We start from the raw sequence: 10,856 nt of genomic DNA, 5'->3' as shown, positions 1-10,856 counted from the left end.
ACCCCCAATTTGGAAAATGTTGTCCCCCTGTCCTTAAATCCTGATGGCAGCCCTGGCTTGGGGTATGCATACATTTGTTAGATTTTATCATATGGACAAGGGTTTGTCTCCTGTTTCCCAAGTTCTCTCTGTTGAAAAGGAGTAAATTCATAATTCCTTTTATTCAGATGCTTTAGCTCACATGTGCGCCTCTAAAGTCTGTTGTGAATGTATTTCGTTCAGCTTGAGTTCCACGAAAGGGAACGTCTCAGTTACATACGTAACCTTGGTTTCCTGAGGTTAACGAGACCATACTCTCTAGCAGCTGTATAGGCTCGAGCCTTGTGCAGAAATTATGACTCGATGGCACAAAAGCGAGTGCCTTTATGGAGTCCGTGACGTAGCTCCATAGGGGCGTTGTTTAAGTGGCGTTAGCCAATAAATTGGTGTGATTGTATAAGGGCTTCAGACCATGTGACACTCGGACATTGTCCCGTAGCGATCATACGCAGTCTCATTTCCCTCAGGGAACCAAGGTTACGCACGTAACCGAGACTTTTGTCTCACTATTTTCATTAGTGCTAGAAATGTTGTTAATATGGTGACACTGTGATATAAATACTTATAAGTACTGTATCAAAGAAGAGTTTAAGTCTACATTTTATTTAAAAATGCATACTTTATTAAATTAAATTTGAATATGTGGAATTTAGGAAAAGTGCTTGTCTAACTATTAAAACCAGCAAAAATTTTCTAAATGTATCAAGTTTCTTTGTTACAAATGGAGGCTTTCTTTATTGTATATATAATATAAAGTATGTATTTATTCAGATTGACACACACTCCCAAATTATACCCATTTATTTAGATAAGAATAGCTTAATCTGAAACCAGTAACCAGAATGACATTATATGATTTGAAGTACAGTTACATACAGTACATACACCATTGACATAAATTCTTGGAAATTGAGATTGAACTGAACATTTTTGTAAACGCAGATCTCTATTATAAATGACAATAATTAAACTGAATATTCATATTTCGTTTTTATTCATTCAGTCTGTAAAGTCATCATTAAAGTGCTTTTAAATGGTAAACATTAAAGTCCTGGGAAAGTTTCAAAGTTATCTATCTAGGATTAGGTTGTCCAAGTTCACTCCCAATGTTGGACACAAAGCTAAAGTTCCAAGATCTTCCCTACCGAACTTCCTATACGACTACAAATGAATGGTTTGACTTCTAGTCTGTAGTTCGCTGTTCTGTGAAGAGTATTCAGAGTAATATACTCACGGTCCTGTGAGGTGACGTGGAGGCCAAGCACAGAGGTGAGAAGAACAAAAAGAGAGGGAATGAGTCAACAGTATGAACTTACACTGATAAAGTTATAAATATAAATTATAACATGATCGTTCGGCAAAGAAATGAGGGTGTTGGGTGGATGTTTCATGCTTACTGGTAGAGAGAACCGCTCACTATGTCAAGAATTCCACCTAGAACCAAACAAATTTCAAACATTGTTCCAGAAAGTCATTCAAAAAGATGAAAAGATGGATCAGTTTCAAGTGTATTATATTATGTATTATTATTATGTTTTATTATTGCGTATATCATTTTCCAAATCTTTGAAACCGGTTGACATTTCAGCTAAGCAGGAGAGTGAGTATTAAAAAAAAAAGTTTTTTAATTCACTACTTGGAAAGTCACTGAATTAATGTTATGAGATGCACACATTTTATTTCTGTCTATCAATATATAAAGTCTTCTATGTAAAATGGGTAATAGTTCATAAATATGCAGTAAGTTTTGGAGACTGAGCTATATTGTGAATATAATTATGGCTAAAAGCAACCGGGATTTTATTCACAATATACAAAAGCAAATTTCCATTAAGATATGAATATATTTCATAAAATATTTTCTCACGGTGCTGTGTTTTCACACTTGGTGTGTTTCAGCTGTCCTAAATACAATAGCATATGGCGAGGAACAGACTCGTACATCCAAGAGCTCTGTTCTTTCAGTGTGTTGCAACATGAGAGTTTATGAAATAAACTGGTGTGAAGTAACGCAATTACTGTGTTTTTATTATTGATCATTGCTATGGGTCATTGACAGATCTGTCTGACTTTATTAAAATGAGAAATCATTTAACATTTTTGTTTAAAACAAAGTATGAACTATGTAATTTAAAAATCTCAAATTCATAGAAATGTAATCTTTCTGTCTAATTTGGTTTGATAATGTTTTGAAAAACATAAAAATAAATGTATGTAATAAAAATGTTATGACTTGTAATATAATATGGTGTAACCATCAAGTAAAAGATATTAAAACACTTTAATTGCACCTTGAAGACATGAAAATGTACACAACTTGATCATTCATTTAAAAAATGTTTTCCAAAAAAAAAAAATATTTATTTATTTTTACCTTGAAAAATATGTTTATATTTATAGTTATATATATACAGTATATATATATATATATATATATATATATATATATATATATATATACAGTATATATATATATATATATATATATATATATATATATATATATATATATATATATATACAATTGTCATTGTTTTAAAATATCAAGAAGGTTTTTAAAACCTAAAAAAACCTAAAAGGTTTTTTTAGGGTTACTCCATATGACCTGAACAAGATGTACCTTTTCATTAAAATGTCAAATTATCTGATATATATATATATATATGTAAAACCTCACTCACAGTCTTGACCATCTAAAGGGGTCCTCTGTATTATTTAGATTAATTTATTTTCTTTTCTTTGATTTTTTTATAATTTTTTTTGTCACATGACAACACATTACCACATTGACGGAGTCTGAGACTGAGACATTTTTTACTTAAAGCCCCACAAAAAATAATAAAATGACTTTCAACTCAGAAATTGAGAACATGTTTATCATAGAACGGGTCTTTTCAAGTAATTGTTTTTTGTAAATCACATTTTATGTTTTGTTGAATACCTTAATAGATTCTGTCAATAAAATTACCATTATGTCATTCACTCTGTACACGTCATGCCTGGTTTAATGTACTCAGAAAATGACAGCAAAGGTGCCACTTTTTAAATTCCACACTTGACATTTGCATTTGTGTCCAGTTCAGTTTTAATGAACATTGGTGTCTTTTATTATGTTGTTGTTTCTGTCATTTTATAAAGACAATAACAGTCTCAAAGCTGAGCATTAGCGTCCCCACAGTCACAAATATCTTATTGCTTTATTTTACTGTATTTGAGTGGGTATACTATTTTAGTCATTTAGGGTGTGGTTAATATTAGTGCAGTTGTTCAAAGATTTGTCTCACTGATGTTTGAAGCATCCTTCCTGGCTGGCAGACTGTCTCACAGATCAAAGGACAAATGTAGCAGTACGAACAATTCTGTCGAAGCAGAAACAAAACTGTAAGATCGCATCTGTTGCTCAGTTCAGTTGGCACTTTATATTTTCATAATTCAAAATGCATATTTATGTCTTAACCATACCTAATCTGTTAGTTTAAGTGGTTTGGCTGGGCCGTACATAACAACACAGGATTAACCAATGATCTGAGTTTAGGGAGGGATGACATTTTTGGCATTATTTTAGCCAATAAAGTGAGTTCCCCTTCTGTCGCTCTCTCCACATTGTGTCAGAGAAGCGACACTAGGGGTCTCTCTTGAGCGCCGATATTCACCTCTGGACTATGAAAAAGGCCAATGAGAGTTGGCAACCAATATTTGCATGTCCGGCCCCCGGACATACGGGTATTTAAGCGGCGCAAATACGGGAGTTTATTCAGAAAATTTCTTCGGAGCCGATGGTCGTGTCTGCAACTGCTGCGTGTACACACCGAGTTCCTGTTATCCCTCTGATGCATGCTGTTGGATTCTATGGCGCACAACAGCGGCTTTCTCCTGTTTGCACGGCTGTGCATTCCTGCCCCTCGGCGCATCGACAGTTCAGATTTAAAAACTCTCACGATTTTTTTCCCTAAAAGAGTGATTTTATTTAAAAGAGTGATTTCCTCTAAAAGAGCAAAACACAGCGGCATTGAACGTCCTTTTAAGGACGCGTCTTTATAAAGATGCCCTTCCGCCCCTGTGTTGTTTCTGGATGCGGTAGAGTGCTCTCCGCTTCCGACGGCCACAGGCGCTGTCTCGTGTGTCTGGGTAGCGATCACACCGATTCTGCGTTTGTGGATGGTTAATGTTCTCACTGCGAGAACATGACCATGAAAACGTTGCGGTCGCGGCTTGCTTACAACCGTGAGCAAGCCACTCCAGCCGCCCCCCGTGTCGCTCCTTCTTCCCACGGGATTGAGGACGATGCGGCTGGCGATGGAGGCGATTTGGGGATGCCAGCGGGTGCAGCTCCGCCGGGTACGCCCCCTCGGACCACCCGCACCCCGACACGCTCGTTGATTCCCGTCCGTGCTCAAGGCAGTGGTGACTCGCCTCACAGCAAGTCTGCCGACCCTCTTGCGATGGAAGCAGATGAGCTCTCCGCGGCATCGGAGGGCGTGTTATCTGATGCTGAGGACTCCCCTGGGCTGCCAATTTCGGGCCTGCACGCCCAGGCTGAGGCTGACGCACAGATGACTGACATGCTTTCCCGGGCAGCCAACAGCGTGGGCTTGGATTGGAACCCTCCATCCTCCCCACAACCATCACGGCTGGACGACTGGTTCCTGGGGTCTGGGCGCCCCTCTCCACTCGTCACATCGCCACAGGCTCGTCCACCCTCGCCGCCCTCGCAACCCTAGACGGCGGAGCGCGCCATGGGTACGAGGCGATTCCCCAGGTGGATAGGGCGGTTGCGATCCATCTATGCCCCGGTACCCCTACCACCTGGCGAGGTCGCCCCGTACTCCCTTCCCGGACCTGTAGAGCAACCTCCTCGCTGACAGCGAAGGCCTACAGCGCCACCGGACGCGCCGCTTCCGCCCTGCATGCCATGGCTCTCCTGCAGGTCCACCAAGCCAAGGCACTACGCGACATGCACGGGGGTGGCCCTGATCCCGACACGCTGCAGGAACTGCGCTCAGCGACCGACCTCGCCCTGAGAGCGACGAAGGTCACAGCGCAAGCGCTCGGGCAGGCGATGGCCAAGCTAGTGGTCCAGGAACGTCAACTGTGGCTGAACATGGTCGAGATGCGTGAAGCTGACAAGACTCGCTTCCTCAACGCCCCTGTCTCCCAGTTCGGCCTCTTCGGCGACACCGTCAAGGACTTTGCCCAGCAGTTCTCGATGGTGTAGAAGCAGACGGAGGCCATCCCTCACATCATGCCTCGCCGCAAGCCTGCCGCCATGGCCCATGCCCCGTCTGCTCGCTGAGGGCGTCCTCCCGCGGCCAGAAGGCAAGCCCCTGCTCCGCCTCAACCCGGGCCCAGCTCTCAGCCCCAGCATCGAGCAAACCGCGGGAAGCGCACGCCCCCTGTCTCACGGACCCCCTCGAGGACCCGGAAGGCTCCCAGGCGCTCCTGAGACAATGCACCCAGAGCCCAAGACGTTAGCTCCGGAGGTGGTAAGACCGCTCCGTCCCCCGGTGGAGGGCCGGGAGGAGAATCCTTTGTTTTTTCATTTGCCGTACCCCCTAAAACAGGCTGCGGTACCCAAATTCTCAATAAAAGAGCTATTTCCTTTGTCACTGGGGCACATGGCCCGCAAATGCCATTCTCACGGCACTCTGCTTTCAGGCCTCAACAGTCCCGGCTCCATGGATGCAGTGTCCCCGCCTTCAGACGAGTCCAGAGGACGCCAACATCAGACCTCCTCCTCAGTCATGAACCCGCCCCCTGCCGGGTACGCGGAGCAAGGTAAGTGCTTTGAGTTTATTCTCAGCACAAGAGCCTCAGGACGCCACGTTGCCTCCCGACGGCGCATTACCTGTTCTGCACCGCTACGAAGCCCCGCTGGGTACATCCAAAAAACCCGTCCCCTTGGTGCCCCTAGCACGAAGTTTAGAGGCGTGGCTTTCACTGCCCAACCCGTCACGCTGGCTTCACCGGACCATTCGACTCGGTTACGCAATTCAGTTTGCCAGGTCTCCGCCCCCCTTCGTGGGCGTACATTTTTCCGCAGTACATGGCCAACATGCCCACTCCCTGCGCGAAGAAATCGCCTCCCTTCTATTAAAGGACACGATAGAGCCTGTCCCTCCAACCGCAATGAAGAAGGGTTTCTACAGCCCTTACTTCGTTGTACCCAAGAAAGGCGGTGGCTTACAACCGATCTTGGACCTGCGAGTTTTCAATTGGACCTTGTCCAAACTCCCATTCAAAATGCTCACCCAGAAATTCTATCTGGCGTCCGGCATCTAGATTGGTTCGCAGCGGTAGACCTGAAGGAAGCGTACTTCCACGTCTCAATTCGCCCTTGACATCGCCCCTTCCTAAGGTTCGCGTTCGACGGCCAGGCATATCAGTACAAAGTCCTCCCCTTCGGCCTGTCTCTGTCCCCTCGCGTCTTCACGAAAGTCGCAGAGGCAGCTCTTGCCCCGCTCCGAAAAGCCGGCATACGCATACTCAATTACCTCGACGACTGGCTCATACTGGCCCACTCCTGGGAGTTACTATGTGCACACAGAGACCAGGTGCTCAGCCACCTCAGCCATTTGGGTTTCAGGTCAACTGGGAAAACAGCAAGCTCTCCCTGGTCCAGAGCATCTCTTTTCTCGGTCTGGAGTTAGACTCAGTCCCAATGACAGCACGTCTCTCCAACGAGCGTGCTCAGTCAGTGCTGAAATGCCTTGCTTCCTTCAAGCCAGGCGCCATGGTCCCGCTAAAACGTTTCCAACAGCTCCTGGGGCATATGGCATCCTCCGTGGAGGCCGCGCCGCTGGGGTTGATGCATATGAGACCACTTCAGCACTGGCTCCGGACTCGAGTCCCGAGATGAGCATGGCGCGGCGGCATGCACAACATAAAAGTTACTTCTGCCTGCCGCCAAACCTTCAAACCCTGGACAGACCTCTGCTTCCTAAGGGCAGGAGTACCCTTGCAGCAGGTGTCCTGACGCGTTCTGGTCACAACCGACGCCTCCAAATTGGGTTGGGGTGCCGTATGCAATGGGCACGCAGCCGCAGGCCGGTGGAACCGAGGCCCGCTGCGCTGGCACATCAACTGCCTAGAGCTGCTGGCTGTTTTTCTGGCCCTGCAGAAGTTTCTCCCGTTAATTCGGAACAAACACGTCCTAGTCAGGACAGACAGCACCACGGTCGTAGCCTACATAAACCGCCAAGGCAGAGTACGCTCCCTCCACATGTCACAGCTCGCCCGTCGTCTCCTCCTTTGGAGTCAGCGGCGACTCAAGTCACTGCGCGCCACTCACATCCCCGGCAACCTCAATGTGATAGCGGACGCGCTGTCAAGACAAAGCTTGCCTGGTGGAGAGTGGAGGCTCCACCCCCAGTCAGTCCAGCTGATTTGGGACCGGTTTGGCAAGGCTCAGGTAGACCTTTTTGCCTCCCAAGAAACCTCCCACTGCCCGCTCTGGTATGCCCGGACAGAGGCTCCCCTGAGGGCAGACGCATTGGCACACAGCTGGCCTGCGGGGCTGCGCAAGTACGCATTCCCCCCAGTGAGCCTTCTTGCACGGGTGCTATGCAAGGTCAGGGAGGACGAGGAGCAAGTCACTCTGGTAGCCCCTTACTGGCCTACCTGGACTTGGTTTTTGGACCTCACGCTCCTCACGACAGCCCCTCCCTGGCGAATTCCCCTGAGGAAGGACCTTCTTTCTCAGGGACGGGGCACGCTCTGGCACCTGCACCCAGACCTCTGGAACCTCCACGTCTGGCCCTTGGGCCGGGATCGCGGAACATCTAGCCGGCCTACCACCGACCGTCATAGATACAATCAATCAAGCCAGAGCCCCCTCTACCAGGCATCTCTACGCTCTAAAGTGGCGTCTGTTCGCGGACTGGTGTTCTTCCCGAGCCGAAGACCCGCAGAAGTGCGCAGTTAGGTCAGTGCTCGTGTTTCTTCAGGAGAGGCTGGAGAGGAGGCTGTCCCCCTCCACCCTCAAGGTGTATGTCGCCGCTATCGCGGCCCACCACGACAAGGTAGACGGCAAATCTCTTGGTAAGCACGACTTAATCGTCAGGTTCCTAAAAGGTGCCCGGAGGAGAACTCCCTCCCGGCCTAACCTGTTCCCCTCCTGGGATCTCTCGGTCGTCCTTACGGGACTCCAGAGACCCCCCTTCGAGCCGCTTGACTCAGCTGGACTCAGGGCCCTCTCTCTCAAGACTGCCCTGCTGATCGCGCTCGCTTCCATCAAGAGGGTCTGGGACCTGCATGCGTTCTCTGTTAGCAACACTTGCCTGGAGTTCGGTCCGGCAGATACTTTCGTGATCCTAAGACCGCGACCGGGCTATGTGCCCAAGGTTCCTACCATGCCCTTCAGGGATCAGGTGGTGAACCTGAAAGCACTGCCCCGGGAGGAGGCAGACCCAGCCCTTTCACTGCTGTGTCCAGTACGTGCTTTACGTATTTATCTGGACCGCACACAGAGCACCAGACGCTCTGAGCAGCTCTTCGTCTGCTTTGGGGGACAGCAGAAAGGGATAGCTGTCTCCAAGCAGAGACTCGCCCACTGGGTTGTCGACGCCATTTGGCTTATCACACCCAGGCCGTGCCCCCCCCCTTGCGGGTCCGAGCTCACTCCACCAGGAGTGTTGCGTCCTCATGGGAACTGGCTAGGGGCACTGCCCTAGCAGACATTTGTAGAGCAGCAGGCTGGGCAACACCTAACACTTTTGCGAGATACTACAATCTCCGAGTTGAGTCAGTATCGTCCCGTGTTTTCTCAGGTACCGAGCCCGTAGAACTCGGTGGCACGCCCACGATCTGACTGGGTGAATCGCTTGCACCTAGCGCCCTTCCCCCTAACCAGGGGAAACAGTGCGCCTTCATTCCCAGGAGATCTCAGGTTTGGGACACTGGTCGATTCCTACCTAGCCCTCGTGGGTCGCAGTTCAGTGGAGGAACTCACTGACCCAAGCCACTGCGGGTACCGCAGCTACCCTGTACTGGTATAGGTGCTCCACAGGTAAGGCCTCCTTCGGACTCCCCCTGTGTGTAACACCACGGTTCTGTCCCCTCTGGCGAGCTGACTCCTGTGTTTCCCTTAGGCAGTCATGGCTGCCTCGGTTGCTGTGCTGTATGTTCCCCCCCTATGAGGCTGGAACCACCGCACCGACTTTTCCACATAGGCCCTAAGCAGGCCTCTGATGGTTTTGCCACTTAAACTTGCCTCCCCTCTCGGGTAGGCGTGGCCTCCGCAGGGTCTTCTCCGCCCTGAATAAGGGCTGAGACCCCCTTCCCTCAACGCGTGTAGGGCCCCGGCCTTAGTTGCACTATGCGAGAAACATAGAGAGAAAAGAGGCCCGGCCAGGCTCATTCCCAGGTTGGCGGCCAGCACCTTGTTCCCCCCTCCAGGGTAACGATGAGGAATCCTGATGGTTTAAATGGGGCATTGGGGAAGGGTACGTGCAGCCTGATACAGTTGGTCGTCCTGCACGTAAGAATACCTGCTCGCTCCTGTATCAGCAGTTCACGTACACGGCTCAGCGCATGGCACTTTTATAAGTGGACCCCTAGTGTCGCTTCTCTGACACAACGTGGAGAGAGCGACAGAAGGGGAACGTCTAGATTACGTATGTAACCCCCGTTCCCCGATGGAGGGAACGAGATGTTGTGTCTCCCCTGCCACGTCGCTGAGCTGTGCCACTGTTGTGGCCAGACCATTTCCGGCTCCTCAGAAAAATCCTGAATGAACTCCCGTATTTGCGCCGCTTAAATACCCGTATGTCCGGGGGCGGGACATGCAAATACTGGTTGCCAACTCTCATTGGCCTTTTTTCATAGTCCAGAGGTGAATATCGGGGCTCAAGAGAGACCCCTAGTGTCGCTTCTCTGACACAACGTCTCGTTCCCTCCATCGGGGAACGGGGGTTACATACATAACCTAGACGTTTCTGTGCCACTATTGGCACCAAATGGAATTGCAAATATAATAATTGTTTTATTCTACCACTCCTTTCTATCGCCCCATGTCCTGCATTCGTTCGGTCAAACAATTCATCCCACAACAAACTCATGCCATTGGTTGTCACATTGGACCACTCAAACATACAAATCGTGTTTTGAAACTTGTGTTTACTTTATATGGGAAGTCGACCTTTATATTAAATCTACACGTTGTACTGCACTTACTTCACACTGTTGGCAGTGTGCTGATGTGTCTCCCTCCTCACAGGGGCATTTGTCACAGCTACCACAGTGCTGAGAGGAGAAAAGGAGAGGCAAACAAAGATAGAGTCAGACTGTAGTATGTAACACTTCATCTCTTTATTGGGAAAGCTCAGAAAGGGAACGCACCAAATGTATATTTCAGCAAGTACATGGGGTCATGCTAGTGAGTTAATAATGGGCGACAATAATACCTCATGCACTGATCATGGTCATGGTGACATGGTGGTTTCATGAACTTGCATTTGTGTGAAAGATTTTAACATACACTTTTTTTTAACAGCCACAACATTAAAACCACCTGCCTAATATTGTGTAGGTTCCCATCGTGCCACCAAAACAGTCCGAACCCGCATTTCAGAATAGCATTCTGAGATTACATTCTTCTCACCACAATTGTACAGAGCCGTTATCTGAGTTACCCTAGACTTTGTCAGTTCAAACCAGTCTGGCCATTCTCTGTTGACCTCTCTCATCAACAAGGCATTTCCATCCACAGAACTGCTACTCACTGGATGTTTATTTAGTTTTATTTTCTGCAGCATTCTGAGTACATTCTAGAGACTGTTGTTCCTGAAATTCCAGGAGATCAGCAGTTACAGAAACACTCA

The 10,856-nt window shown here is 48.1% G+C and overlaps 1 long non-coding RNA gene across 1 annotated transcript; it reads right to left on the bottom strand.

Moving 5' to 3' along the window:
* Positions 1 to 1,128: 1,128 nt before the first annotated feature.
* On the bottom strand, positions 1,129 to 10,271 carry LOC127633230 (uncharacterized). Its single transcript, XR_007969183.1, has 4 exons — positions 10,210 to 10,271; positions 3,324 to 3,398; positions 1,437 to 1,473; positions 1,129 to 1,277 (listed from the first exon to the last, which is right to left on the bottom strand). It is a non-coding gene; the product is annotated as an uncharacterized LOC127633230 (long non-coding RNA).
* Between the last annotated feature and the right edge of the window lie 585 nt (positions 10,272 to 10,856).

Source organism: Xyrauchen texanus, chromosome 40 (assembly GCF_025860055.1).
Source record: "Xyrauchen texanus isolate HMW12.3.18 chromosome 40, RBS_HiC_50CHRs, whole genome shotgun sequence".
NCBI lineage: Eukaryota > Metazoa > Chordata > Actinopteri > Cypriniformes > Catostomidae > Xyrauchen > Xyrauchen texanus.
This window is presented reverse-complemented; position numbering and strand designations above follow the sequence as displayed.